The sequence below is a fragment of the Hesperophylax consimilis genome, chromosome 10, assembly GCF_061612785.1.
Source record: "Hesperophylax consimilis isolate HC1 chromosome 10, BYU_Hcon_1.0, whole genome shotgun sequence".
Classification (NCBI taxonomy): domain Eukaryota; kingdom Metazoa; phylum Arthropoda; class Insecta; order Trichoptera; family Limnephilidae; genus Hesperophylax; species Hesperophylax consimilis.
Window position 1 is genome coordinate 19451476 of NC_142845.1, and position 16036 is coordinate 19467511.

The 16036-nt window shown below is 34.9% G+C and overlaps 1 protein-coding gene and 1 non-coding gene across 3 annotated transcripts in view; one reads left to right on the forward strand and one right to left on the reverse strand.

Moving 5' to 3' along the window:
- LOC149420430 (5-hydroxytryptamine receptor-like) overlaps positions 1 to 16036 on the reverse strand; it is an 864571-nt gene that overhangs the window by 196842 nt on the left and 651693 nt on the right. The window lies entirely within an intron of this gene.
- Positions 13658 to 13730, forward strand: TRNAA-GGC (transfer RNA alanine (anticodon GGC)). Its single transcript has one exon. It is a non-coding gene; the product is annotated as a tRNA-Ala (tRNA).

Genomic DNA, 16036 nt, shown 5'->3' on the forward strand with positions numbered 1-16036 from the left:
TAAGAGAGATCCCACGCGGAATAAAGGACCCGAGGCTGAATGAACTCCACAATATCCTTAGGACACAATGGGATGACCGGGCCTTTGAGGATCATATTATATAAAAGAGAGCTTAATCACCCCGATCATGGAAAACTTGATGGTTATAGTCAAATATGACAGCTTTGCCTAGTGCTTTATACTGAAAAAATGTCTTTGTTAACATTAACATGTGTTTTAAAATTATCCCGACGAAAACATTATAGGGATTTTTATAATATTAAGGATGTGTTGTTTTACGGAATTGGAACAATTCATCAAATTTCATAGTTGATTTTCCAGTTCTGTCAAGGTTCTATTTAAGTTCTATTATTAAATCATTTTTGGCCAGTGGCTTCACAAAATTAAAATAGTAACAGAACTTGAATAAAACCTTATCAGAACTTGTAATTCGACTTTGAAATCAAAGCGTCAAAGCGTCTACCGAGACTGATATTCTTTAATGTTCCCCGGGACCTGACCGACGAAGATTTTTTAAGGATGGCTCTCACTGGTATTCCCAACGTTGAAGACATTGAAGAAACTATTGCAGGCTGTAAACTAAGTCACCTGGCTGGTGCTCGCACAGGTAACGCTTGTCACCGTATCTACGCAGTACCCGCTACCGTACGTAAATTTCTAGTCGAGCAAGAGAAAGTATTTATAAGCTGGACTATTTGCCGCGTCCGAGATTTTATTGGCCTTACTGTCTGCACCAAATGCTACATGATTGGTCACTCATACAAGTATTGCAGAGATACCAAACCCACATGTGGACATTGTGCTCAACAGAATCATACTGGTGAGTCCTGCCCAAATTCCACCATCAAACCAGTTTGCGCGACATGCACCAGATTTGGTAAGCCTGCTGATCACTCAACTGGAGATAGGGACAACTGCCCGGCCTACATCGCTGCACTCAAGAACGACCTTGCAACTATAGATTATGGAGTGTAACATACATGAGCATAAGTGCCTCACCATCGAGAATTATAATCCCGTGACGACCTGTCTACGAATAATGTATATGAACGCGAGAAGCATCCGTAATAAGTTTGATGAGATCGAAGAAAAAGTAAGAAGTTCGCGGTACATTGTACACGTGCTCGTCATTACGGAAACGTGGCTTAAGATTGGAGAGGAAAAGTTTTACTCCCTGAATGGTTACAAAAGTGTTTTTTCTTCTCGCCCCAACGAAGGAGGAGGCGGCGTAGCAATATATGTGATTGATACTATGAAGTGTGCAATTATTGAAAATTTCTCAAATGAAAATTCCTTTTTAGGTATAACGCTTAGTAGCAGTGATAGGAAACCAGTTAACATCTATGCTATCTATCGAAAACCCAACACAAATATGCAGGATTTTCTAATACATCTAGAAAAAATACTGAACGAAAGTAGACAAGATACATTAATATTCGGAGACTTCAACATTGACATATCCATATCCACACATTCTTCATTAAATTTTTGCAACATCTTACAATCTTACAATTTTTCAATACATAACAAAACATTTCCCACGAGAGTCACTGATACAAGCTGCACCTTAATAGATCACATCTTATCAAATAGGCAAAACATTCAGACTACTATATCGAATATTGATGATCCACTTAGTGACCATAATATACTTATTGTTGATTATAAGAACAACTTAAAAAAATGTTTTAATAATAGAACCAAATCCCGGATTACGAGACCTATCATCAACAGTATGTCAGTAAAATCCTATCTTCTTGATAACAATTTCACGATCAACTTAAGCAACTCAGAAGACCCTTTTAAAAGTTTCAATTATCACATTAAAAAGGCAATAGAATCAGGTACAACTACACCAAAAACAGGATTAAGAAGTCGGGTACAACTGAATACTCCGTGGTTTGATTCCAAATTAAATACATTAATCAAAGAACGAAACCAGATTCACAAGCAGTGGAAACAAGACCCTGGTAATCTTACTCTTGTAACACTTAAAAAGAGATTGAGAAATACCATTACTAATTATAGGCGAAATCTAAAACACAAATATTATGCGAACAGCTTTCAACAAAACCAAAATAACCCCACTAAAACCTGGAAAATCATAAACTCTATTCTATCAAACCGAACACATAAACCAACTAACGAAATAGAATCCCTCGTGGTAAATGACTGCGTAATTAAGGATCCGAGCCAAATAGCATCCGCATTTAATGAGTTTTTTCTCTCAATAGGAAAAAAGCTAGCAGCTACCATTCCGTCATTCGGATGACTGTAATACCGTTTTTGTGGAACCGAAGGCTTGCCAATCCTTGTACATGGCTAGGACAAACAAAGATGAGGTACTGAGGATCATCTCTAAAACTAAGCTGAAAGCAGCACCGGGACTCGATGGAGTAACACCATCAGTTCTTAAGACTTGTAAAGAAGAATTAGCGGGTCACCTTACAGAACTTTTTAATTGGTCACTGTCCTCGGGAAAGTTTCCAAATGAATTAAAGTTAGCGAAGATAATACCTATACACAAAGGAGACTGTAAAACATGTATCTCTAACTACCGTCCTATATCACTTCTATCGGTTTTTTCAAAAGTATTTGAGACCATAATCAAAGATAGACTCCTAAAATACATATCTGCGAATAATATCCTTACACCACAACAATATGGCTTTCGGAAAAATTCTAGTACTCAATGTGCCGCCTTTGATTTTATCTCCAACCTTCAACAGTATATAGACCAGGGTGAATATGTGGCAGCCATATTTATAGATCTCAAAAAAGCCTTTGATACGGTCGATCATGAAATACTCTTAAAGAAATTGGAATATTTGGGAATTGTTGGGAAGCCCCTAAATCTCCTCCGAAGCTACTTAGATGATAGATTTTGTCTTGTTGAAGTCAAAGGTGTCTCGAGTGGCTTAGGTAAAATCACATGTGGAGTGCCACAGGGATCAATTCTTGGGCCTCTGCTTTTCTTGCTATATGTCAATGACATAACTAAATGTGGTATCTCTGGAAACCTCCAACTTTATGCGGATGACACTGTAATCTATTATCACAGTACAAGCCTGAGTGACCTGGAGTCTCAAATGAATGTAGATGTCTCAATTCTAGCTAATTGGCTGCGTATTAATAAATTGAGCCTCAATATAAAAAAAACGCAATACCTAACTTTCGGTAATAAGGATTATGTGCCAATGAATATTACACTTGGAACTGAGAAGCTCCAAAATATAGAAGTCACGAAATATTTAGGGCTATTAATAGACTCTAAACTTTCGTGGAATTCCCATGTTGAGCATGTGAAATCTAAAATATCCCCAATAACCGGCGTACTGTACCGACTCCAAGGTCTTCTCTCTACATCTCTACTAAGGGCCACATACTATGCGATGATTCACTCCCATCTGAGTTATTTAGTTAGTATCTGGGGCACTATTACTAAAAAACAAATATCAGAAATACAAGTGATTCAAAATCGAGCAATAAGGAATATCTACCGTCTACCGTGGGATATACATATCAAAGATATATATTTAAAGACAAACATACTTCCTTTTACGGTTCTACCTAAATACAATATCACTTGTACAATATTACAAATCATACATAGATCCTCACACACTAACATCAAACCAGCATTTAATTCAGACATACACCAGCACAAAACACGGTCCCAAAATCTAATACACCTAGCATCGTCTACCCACACAACAAAATTTGGTATTAACTCATTACAATATATTGCATATAGACAATACAATGCATTACCTAATGAAATAAAGCAATCAGTAAAAACTAACAAAAAAATATTAGTTAAAACGCTTAAAGATTATTTCCTGAAAATGTTTTTAAACCAGTGAATTTTCGCTCGCTTTCATATGTTGGTTTACTATGTTTCATGTGTATAGATGTCTCTCAGTATTTCTAAAATCTCTATTCTTAACAATGTATTTTTCCTTTTTTATTTATTTTTCTTTTCCTTTTCAATATGTTGTATTTTTTTAAAAGTGTAATATCCTTGTAAAATGTATTTTATGTGTCTGTACTTCCCGTAATGAGTTTTATCTCAACTCATTGGGAATAATGTGTTACTTACCATGTTTTTTGTAATACATTATAAATAAATAAATAAAAAAAAAAAAATAAAAAAAAAAAATTATATGAATTGTTCAACGTCGTGCTTCGTGATCATGGACATCTATCTGCCCCGGTAAATGATACTGCAAGGTTATCTGAATAATTGGCTAAAGAGGGATAGAAAGTACAACACAGTGTAATACCCTAAAAATCAATTACTAAGATAACGATAATATTTAAAACTGCTTATTCGTAGTGGAAATTCATCAACAGCATTCACACCTGCTGATTGACACCTGATCAAATGCACCTAAAAGTACGGCATATTAAATTAATTGTGATATTAAATTAAAGATTAGCGGTGCTTTGTCATACATTAAAGATTCGAATATGCTACTTTACTATGAATATATTTATCTTTCGATTTGTATGTTCTATATAAAACCACAAAATACATAGTGTTAAGTTTTGATTGGAAGAAACTTGTAAAATGATAACACATCAGAAACTTTAAAAGGACTCTTGACTTTTATTTGCTCTATTTCCAATTACATTTTGAATATCAGGAGATCCAAAGCTACCCAAGACAGACCAAGGAGGTTGTCTTTACTATTAGAAGCGTTAGCGAAAGAAGAGAGCGGTACAATGAAAAACTGATCCTTTATAATCTTACTTGGGAGTTTGCACCTACCGACATCTATGCATAATTTCTACAACTAATTATCTTGGTTGCATACAATTCAATTTTATATACTTGGAGAGGTGTGAGTCCTAGATAAAAACTGCATTATTCAATTTTAAACACATAGGTTTACCTGAATAAATCACAGGTACATATTACATTTAACAGTGTAATAGTAATGAACACTAATTTTTTTTTACATAAGTTTCATACAGAAGGCCCTGAAGAAGTGGAAGGTCTTTTTAGGGAATGGAAGGAGAGAGAGTTCTGGAAAGGGAAAAGGTTATGAGGGGTGGATAGTAATTTAGAGGTCAATGTGTCCAAGAGTGACGGATGTATGAAACCATCCCTCCCACTGTGGTGGTAAGCGATGGGTTGAGAGACTCCGGATGAAGAAGTCAAAGGGTCTCCCTCGTATAGTTTCTTCCGATCCGGAATACAATGCAGTAGGCGGGCAAGCGCATCAGCCGCCTATATCTCGACAAACCTCACTTCTAGGCACCCAAACATAGCGAACCACTTGGGGCGACCTACGGCAAAGGTGTTGGTTATCTAATAAATGGTTCCCGGGGCAGTATGCTACACAACTAGCCTTTAAATTTGAATATGGACGTGATTTCATAATATCTTAATAAAGGGAATTTCAGGAATGATTCATGCCAAAATAAGACAGAATTTGTTTTTTTATGGAAACATTATATTAAAGTGCAAATAAATATAAAAATAAAAATCAAATAAATTCATTTTAAGTGTTACATTTTTAATCAAATATAAACAAATACACATAATATATTGACGAGGGACAACGGTTTTAGATTTGATATATTTTGTTGTGTCACAAATTAGCTTCTTAACAATATATTTAGAGGTGACTGTTGCAAAATGCCTATTGAGTTGACTTAACACAGGATGAAATAATACTATTTTGAAGAGTGTATTACGTGTTAGTTTGTTGTAATAGTTACAAAATCAAAATAGCGTCGATCGTTAATTTAATGACGATGTCAAATCTAACGGAGGTTCAAACATCCAGGCCTAATGCAAAAAAAAGCTAAAAAATTGCTTCTAATATGGCTCTGCATTGTTTAAAATTTAACCCGCTTTTTATGAATTAAATTCGTCGGAGTCATATTTTGCTGCGCGGGATTCCACAAAATTCTCATTTAGTAAAAAGAAATGCCAAGGAGCCGTTACTTTTCAGTTGGGCTTTAGTAATTAAATTAAATTACTCGAATGAATTACCCCGTGATGATATATTGCAATAGGGGAAGCAAATTAGTTTTTCAACGGAATTATGAGGAAATGGAGCGAGCGGATGTTTGCAAGTTTATTTATTCTGTTGGAACTTGTTAAGTTTATTCTGTGTGTCGTTGCTTTTTTGTGCATAACAGACTTTGTCTATTTACAATACACATAAACTAAAAAAGAAGAAAATAAAATATTAATAAAAGGTTCATAGTAAAACGGGTAATGTGTCGCATTTACTTGCATCTTGAATCCTTCAAGGCTACTGTTAAAACTGTTACAAATTAAATATGTTTTACATTGAATAAAATACGAAACGGTAAGAAGTATAATTATATTTGCATATTGTTCCATCGTGGAAGTACCATCAGATTAGTATTGCATCGGTGAAAGACCATTACCAGATGTGAAAAGCCGATTACTTCCTACCTTTAGCTTTCTTATCTCTGTTCTCTCCCAATTTTTTCTTTCTACTCATAACATTAAAAAATTATTGGAAAAACTAAGGATGGGTTTTTTTTTACAGAATTTGAACCATTCATCAAATTTCGAAGTTGATTTTCAAGTTCTGTGAAGGGAAGTCTATTCATTTCTGTTATTATATCGTTATTGGTCAGTTGTTTCACAAATCTGAAATAGTGATAGAACTTGAATATCTTCACAGAACTTGAAAATTGACTTTGAAATTTGATGAATTGTTAAAAATTTGGAAAACAACCGTCCTAAGTAAGCATTGTTCGAATTGAGAAAATCGAGTTGAATTGAGAGAAATAATTTCATATCTTAAACCGTCTATCATCACAAATCAGATTATAATTCAGATCTAAATCAGATTACCCTAGTATTTATATAGCTTGAACGAATAAGATAGGTATATTCGAATGACGGAGCATAAATCATGTTAAAACGGTTTTATGAAATATACATTGTGTATTATTATTATCGAGTTAGACAATCAATTTGGACAAAGCACTAATGTAAACATAATTTCATATATTAAATTGTCGAACCTTAAAGTGATTGCTTTAACGTAAATGCCATAAATTTTATTGGTTCAAATTTGATTATTCTAGGGGTAGTGTTTCTGTATTGGTTTTGTAAATGATCTATCTAATGGCTTAATACAATTTTAATGCTAGTTATTTTGAAGTTGTTTCTTCCATTGATTTCATATTTCTTACATTGAAAAAATTATTATACATTATTTTAAAATGTTTAAAGTTTTAACCAGCTCCTATGTAAATACGCACGGACTTATTCACTATCCATAACTTATTCCGAAAAGGGTGTAACTCGATACGTTCCAATTCTAGTAGAGCAACAAACTTATCAGGCTATCGAGAAATGGAAATTCTTCTATTTCCCTTTAAATACACTTTGGAAAGAATCCTTTTTTTCTGGAAGAATCAAGTTATCCCCTTTAAGAGAACTTTTAGAAAAAACAAGCACACCCATCTCTAAAAATACAAATGATGGAATCGTAAATTGTCTTGGTGTATTCCAACCCTTTCAAGCAAAAGTTTTTTTGGTACCTGTTATACGATTTAAATTTATATTTACCAGCCCTTCATTTCTAGCTTACACTGTTGAAAACCGCCATAAGTCTTAACGCTACCAAGTATTTTCAGTATCCATGTTTAACTAAGTAAATAGAATTGTAAATGTTTAAAAGAGTGCTACCTATTGTCATTTACTAACCATGTTCATACTAAATAGATTTGCAAAATGTTTTTCTGTCACGCCACCAAATAGTACTACCTATCGTCATTTGCTAACCATGTTTATACCAAATAATAATTCATGCTTATATGAACAACAATTTCATACTTTTTACTCAATTGATTTGGAGGATATTGGCAGATAATCTATTTTTATTTCACTTACTTAAATTCCATGTTACCTACGTTTCTAAACGCTTATGTTTCATGTTACCTATATTTTGTTAACCTATGCATTGTTAAATCTTATGTTTTAGTTATCTGTATATTCTCATATATTATGTAAACTCTTTATTTTCATTGTATTTAAAAAAATTGCATTGTATGTAAAAGCCCTATGGGCGTTTACAAGAAAGAAATAAATAAATTTGTAAATGATTTTCTGTCACGCCACCAAAGAGTACTATCCATTTTTGTTTGCTCACCATTTCTATACTAAATAGATTTGTAAATATTTTTCTGTTACGCCATCAAATAGTACTACCCATTTTCTTTTGCTAATAATTTTCATACTAAATATATTTGTAAATGTTTTTCTGTCACGCCACCAAAGAAAACTACCCATTGTCATTTACTAACCATGTTCATACTAAATAGATTTGTAAATGTTTTTCTGTCACGCCACCAAAGAGTACTTACTACCTAATGTCATTTGCTAACCATTTTCATACTAAATAGATTTGTAAATGTTTTTCTGTCACGCCACCAAAGAGTACTTACTATTTATTTACATTGTCATTTGCTAACCATTTTCGCGTTTTAATTATTTGAGACACTTTGCTTGCTCCCTTATCCAAAATGCTTATTTTCCAATCTCTTCTTTTGCATTCCATTCCATTTTCCATTATTACAGTCTTTCCAATCCACTTTATTAAAAAAAATTGAGCTCTTTTACTGTAAAAAATCCACTTATCAAGAAAAAATTTTGACACATTTATTTTTACAAACGCTGTTTTGCATTTCATTTAAGAATGACTTTGTGAATTATTCACACCTCTCCAAGGGCAAAACAAAAAGCAATTTAAGTCGCATTGAAAAAAGTTGATTCATGTTTTCTGTGAAAGTCAGTGTCAAAACAACGAAAATTTAAAGAGATTAACATAACGATATTGTGATGGACTCGCCCTGGGATAAATTTTTTTATTGTTGATTTATTATGGTTAGAAAGAATTTTTCAGTTGATTTCACGAAGTAGGAGTTTACCAGATGTTGGCCTTAAAGCTGCTTTAGAAACAAGTGTTTAGATTTATTAGGGTAGAGAAAAAAAAATAGGAACATGCGCTGTATCGTCACAGACCTCCGTGATGGTCGTTTGAATTCTTAGATTTTATTCAGTGGGGTAGCAATGGATTTGCCAGAGTAGGGGGGGGATAGGAAAAAAAACCTAACGAGGTCGATAAGAAACAATTCAACTAGGTTGAGCAATGCTACTAAGTGGCTTTCTAAGTATGAAATACGCCGTTAAATATAGTAACGTAATTTTCTAAGGATTCAGACGAATTATAATTATGAATAGCGAGGTAAATAACATTTTAACAGGACGAGTTTCGAATTTGCCTAATTAAATTAAAATCTCGCAAGAAGATTAAAAAAATAAAACTATCACATCATAATTATTTACTACATTCTAGAATTAGGTTGGTAATTTGAAAAGAGGCTAAAAACTGGTGGGCCAACACGCCACTGGACTGGGGGTAGTCAAGTTTCATCCTTTGAACGAAGAATTAGACATTTTACTGGAGAAGTAACAATTTATTGGTTTTGAAACGATTTAAAATTAATGTGACAGGTTCTAGGGCCATAATTGATGTGTTCCTTTAGTGCATTTCTGTCTTTTGAAAACAAAAAGCATTCAGAATTCAAAAGAACATAAATTAGAAATCGCATATGGTGATTTGGGGGGTTGGTTTGAGAAGGGGGAGTCTGGATTTGAAAGCGCGGGGAGACGGTCGGGACAGTTAGCGTTGAAGATCGGAAGGAGGAAGTCGATAGTCGTGGTTAGAAAAAGCGGTTCAAGACAGTCAGCGTTGAAGAACGGAAGAAGAAAGTCGATAGTCGGTGGTTAGAAAAAGCGGGTCAAGGCAGTTAGCGTTGAAGATCGGAAGGAGGAAGTCGATAGTCGTGGTTAGAAAAAGCGGTTCAAGACAGTCAGCGTTGAAGAACGGGGGAAGGAAGTCGATAGTCGGTGGTTAGAAAAAGCGGTTCAAGATAGTCAGTTTGAAAACTTTGGGAGGCGGGAAATAAAGTCAAGGGGGTCAGAGTTTCAAGGTCTGGGAGACGGTCAGGAATAATCAGGATCGGTCAGCGTTTTAAGATAAGTCGAGTTAGTAAAAACTAGGAAGCGCGTCAACAAGAATTAATCGTCGGGACGCGAATACGGCTAAAATCATTTAGTGTAGAAGGTGCGGTTTTCTAACAGCATGAGTTTTTCTGCATGTGACTGTGTTTGTTTTTTTATAATTATTTGGATTGTTGACACTAAGATGTATCGGTAAGTCTATTATAATCTAATTATTAACACTTATTTCCTTAATGTAAACCAAATAATCCAATTGTATTTTGAAGTAAGGGTATTTAACTTGAGCACTATAGGGACCCGTTAGCGAAGGAGGCCGTAAATTACGAGACCGGGTCTTGGCCATTAAAAAAGGGACGAAGAACGGTTACCCTGAAACCGCTTTAGATCATCCAACAATAGACATTGTTTATGAGTTTAAAATGATTTAATAATTCTCTAGTAGTTATATTTAGCGCCAAAATTTATAGAACACAAACCATTGTATTTATGCAGTGTTTTTATAGTAACGGATAGAACGGTAAATTAAATCTTCAATGCCTGTTATTTGAAAATGAGTTGTCGTATCCTCCTTGGGAATTCAACTTATTCTATACGGAATTCATAAAATATATTTAATTAAATATAATTTATTCAAACATCACTCTTTTCATTCATTTTGAATCGGGATAACGCAGCGGGTTACAGCTAGCCGCCGGGAGAATTCATCTGTCTGGCATTCCTATTCTATGAAGTGAGATTTTCATTTTTCATAAGTTTGGCGGGGACGGAGTGTACGAATTTTCCGTAGGCTGTCCTATCTTACCAAAGCGACAAAAGCGAAGGGAACGAAATTTGTAATTGGCTTGCCTAATAGGGACTCTTGTGTTAGCAAAGTCGATAACCCTGGATACCGATATAACGTCTATTTTAGTATAGCAGCGCCGGCTTTTTCCCCTGCTATTGGTGTGGTTGAGTTATTCCCGTAAAAGCACCGGTTTCTGTCGAAGGTGTTGGCGGACCAGCCTTAGATAGTCACCCGGAATAGACCCCTGTTTCGAGTATTTTCAGCTGGTGAGAGGACGCTTTCACTGAGTTCAGATCGAAGGGAACGAAAATTGCTAATGGGCTTTTCTACTTGAGTTAGCTGGTAGACGAAGGAACGAAGCGGATAAGGGCTATGCTATTCTTGGCTGGCGTGTGAGGAGGATTTTCTCGCTGACAGAACGAAGGGATCGTGACGAATATGAAGTTGTTTCGGCGCTTTCTGACGTCCTTCCTGTCAAATTCAATAAGTACTTACCCCACTATAGGAGGAGAAGTCATCCAGAATTAGGTTGGAAATTGACTCCGACTGAAACCGTTTGAGCTGACGGAGATCGGATGATTTCAGATTCACGACCTGATGATTCCAGTATCCCTGATCCTTAGCGCCGGAAGTCGAGGATATCAATTTCTACCATTCTTTGATATTTGAAGCGAACGGAGGGTAACAAACGATAGAGCGAATGACCATGACTTTGAAGTGGGGTAAAATCTCCCGTCTAGGAAACATTCGTTATGTCGGATGGACGCCCTCATCCAAATTAAATATTGACATGACTATTTTGAGTGTGGACGAAAGACTTGAAGTATGTTCTGTATTGTACATATGATAAATATGTGTCATTACCTCTACTGGAACGAGAAGCTGTATAGACTGGAGCCAGGAGCTATTTGGAGTAGCGTGACTGCAGAGGCGAAGTCGAACAAACTGAAGCTGAATTCATCATTATTTTTACGAGCGTAAACCAGAGGGGTGTTCACGGGACTCCCGAACTCCTGACGTTGCTGATGCAAACCACTTCAGTATATGTTTATGTTTGAGGTTAGTAGAGTGGACTCCTAATTTTCGGCATGCTGGCGAAGCTCAACTCATCATCGATTTGGGGGAGGTTGACGCGACCTAAACCTCGCGCTACCCACGTGACCCAAATGGTTCCTGACACCAGGCTATCATGCCACCGGACCAGAGCAGCTCCTTGTACCTAACGGTATAAGATGAATCTTCATCATTCATCATCAACATCAACATCAACAGCTACCACCAAGGACCCACATTCCACCTTCATCACCCTCCGGCAGGAGGCAAAACATGTCATTATCTCATCTGTCGCTGAGCGATATTCAATTCATTTCTGGAGGTGTTGGGATTGGACCATCAACTTGGCTGCTCTCGAGCGGGTCACGTTGATGGGTGGGATTTGGACGGAGACCAATCGAAAGCAACACATGTTTTGTCTCTAGCTATTCCCGAAAATACCTACTCATAGAAATAACTCACAAAACTAACAATCCATAGTCAAATCATTAACTTAGAATCTTGTGCATCTTGAATTGAATTGTCTATAGTGAATTTCATGTACTTAATTTGTAATTAATTGTCTCATTATATTAGCACATTATCAACTGCAGCAACCGGAAACGTTTGGGCGAGCAAACAAGGTAGGAAAAGGTAGTTAAAATCAGGGTAGTCGGCCATTGTCTTATTTTCAAACCATACAGAATGTAACACGCCTCATCTAAAAAGAACCAAAGTTACCACAACCAATTAAAAGGATCCTTCAATGAATTAATCCCTGTCGAAACAAAAAATTGACACAACGTGACATATTAATTCGTTAAGATTGAAGGGTTGATAAACCGCGAGAAGAGCCAAATCAAACGAGCAAAATATTAATCCGTTAACAAGAACTGAGGTAAGAAGATCTATCTGGCTTCTTTCCTTTTGTTTTGACCATAGGACGGGAAAACATTACAATATGAGTAATAGTTTAATAGTTATAATAGTTTATTACTTAACGCAACTTATCAAATCATCCTAACTATTAATCAAATGAATATTTCATTTTATTTGGTCGCCAGATCGGGCTTTTACATGGATTTTAAGAACAGAATATACCTAGTGAGCTATCAAAACATATACAATTTTTTTAAAGCATGAAGTAACAGTAATCTGATAAACTGAATATGAAGCATTATTGGTAAAATATGTATCAGTAACATAAAATAATAAAGAAACTACAAAAATACTATATATAAGACAAATCACTAAAACTACATTACAAAAGAGATTGGTTGAAGTTTTAACAATCAAATTGGATTAAAAATAAAGCTAACATCATGTGTTCATTTTAATGCCTGAGTGATTAAGAAAAAAAGAAATTTTATTTATTGTATCAACACAATTTATATTAAGCTACGTGGTAGGTGTTGCAAAAAGTTAAGTAGGTTCGTGAAAACAACTGAGTTGAACAGTATTTTTATTTAATTCATAAAAAATAAGTTGATACCTATTTAAATTTCTTTATTATTTAATCATTATGTTGTCCTAGAGAGTAGTTAAATAGTTTACTCGTATTTGGGCTCTAGATAGTAGTTTAAGTGGCTACCCATAGATGGACCTATCTGTCGATAAAGAAGGATCGAGTCTATAATAAATAGTGTCGTAACTTATAAGGTCTCGATCCCGCTTCAGAATATTTTTACCGCCGTCAGAGCTCATTGTATCTGTCACAATATAGTCCAAGTATTTTGCTGACCCGGAGTTTTATTTAAAGAGTTGTGACAAAAAATAAATTATAGGACATATTGAATTATTTGGTGGGTTGAGAATAAGCCGACGTAGCTTAGTGGTTCAGAGCACCTGACCGGCAATCAGAAGGTGTGGGTTCAATTCCCATCGGTGGCATTTATTTCTACTCTGGAGATGAATTTCAATTTGTATGGATATTTCCGGCAAGTAATTGTTGCTTATAATAATTTGTTATCTTGTTTAATACTACATGATGGGTTATGGGAACCAAGGTATGGGAACCGTGATGTTTTGAAGATAGATTTGAATAGAATAACAGAGATTTTGAGAAAGAGAAAGGACGTTGGCCTCCAGACCAGTGGTGACTCGTGACTGTTGCGTATACTAGAACGCTAATATTACAAAAAACATTATTGATATTGTTGTAGCCGAAAACGTCTTCTTTTTTTTCGACAATCGGTTTTTTATGAAGATTTTCACCCGTATGAAATTTGCTGAAAATCTTCATACAAAAATCGAATTTTCGAAAAAAATATGTTTGGACTAAACGACATCGATAATGTCAAATTTTTCAAACTTAGCATTCTATCACTCTCAAAAATCACGAACCGCCACTGCTCCAAATCATCCCATACACTTTTTTGTTCCAGATTATAAAAGTTGTTTTGTCTTATCAAAATACAGGAGGTATTATTTCAAACAATCCATACACATTAAAGTGGCGCAGCCGGTAGGAAAGCACGATTTAGAAGGCAGATCTTTCTTTATAACATCCCTGTAAATCATAATCTACCCTCATCAAATGAAAGGCGAGGCTTTTAGCAACTTTAATCGCTTTGTCCGAGTGCGCCGGTGTTGATGCTACATGTCCATGATTTACGCCTAGGCGCCTGATAGAGACTAGTAGCTTTTACTGTGCGGTGTCCGGATACATGCAGGGCGCTAACAGGCGTTTAAACGACAGAAATAGATGAAAAATGGACCAATTTTCAATGCAGAAATTCACATAGCTGCGCCGCTACTATTATTTTCGCCATCGCGAATTTAAATTGCCTCTCATTTAACAAATTATTCCATCCACGTAAAAATTCTAAAAATCTTACTTTGATTACATCCTGAGAAAATCGATAAAAAATGTCAAAAAAGTAAACTAAAATAACATTTCTTTTATGGCCACTAGGAAAAATACATTTTATTCAATAAAGTAATGTAGTTATTCCAATATTAATTATTTTATACCTGAAAATCGCATTTTATTGCGATTTCGTCAGATGGTTCTTATTCTATACACAGTTTCACATGGCCCATGTTTGACATAAACTGTTAAAATATTGCATTAGTAATTGTGCAAATATACTAGCCTAGTATCATGAAGATTTTATCTAAGCATAAAATGCATTTGAATGTTATATATACATAACATTGATTCAATGACAGTTAAATTTTGTTGTGTTATTCAGAGGACATTATATGATTTTTTAAATATTGAAGACAATATTAGTGATATCTAAACGAAAAACTGAAACAGAAAAATCAGAAAAGGAAACGGTCACATCTGGGACACGAACCCAAGACCCTTGTCTTTCCGGGACAGTGCTCTACCAACTGAGCTAATGGGACCCTATTCCCCTCGGTCACTTTTAACTTTATCATACCTCGAATAAGAACTACTAACAGTGTCTTAATTTTTTCACCGCACATTTTTATTGGCAACTATCTTTATGTATGATCGCAAGATTCAACCCGAACTAAATGCAATCCAGACAGCTTCTTTTTTTTAGATAAACCTATCTTATTTTTTATTTTTAATGTGTGACATCTGTTGACTTTTCTGCAAGTCTAGAATGAATATTTATTTTTCGGAATAACTTTATTGACACATCTGGGACCGTTTCCTTTTCTGATTTTTCTGTTTCAGATTTTCGTTTAGAAATCACTAATATTGTCTTCAATATTTAAATATTACAATTTGAGGTTTTACTCAATAAAGTTATTCCGAAAAATAAACATTATTTTTTATTATATTTAATTTTGGGAAAGTAACTACGTTTATTGGGCTTTGAATAATACTTTTTTTTCAACATTCCCAGTGTTAACACTTTTATTTGGGTCATCTAAATTCTACTAAGTAACTTTGATATTATTAATTGGAACACAATTCACAGTACAAAAAATCAAGTTAATGGTTCCTTTGAAAGATTCCTATACATTTGTTAGTGTAACATAAAAAAGGTGATGACCTTTGTCACAAATTTAATTTTTCCAATTTCCTGAATTTTGATTCAGACTACGCAAGGGGTTTGGTATTTAGAGGCAATGGGGGGAACATAGCCAGTCTTGTATGGAGGGTGAATGGAAACTTATTCAGCATAAAACGTTGTTTACTTTGTAGTTTAATTATTTTTATTTATTGAAGCTGAGACGAGGCACGGATAGTTCCATGGCCATATGCCAATTGTGCT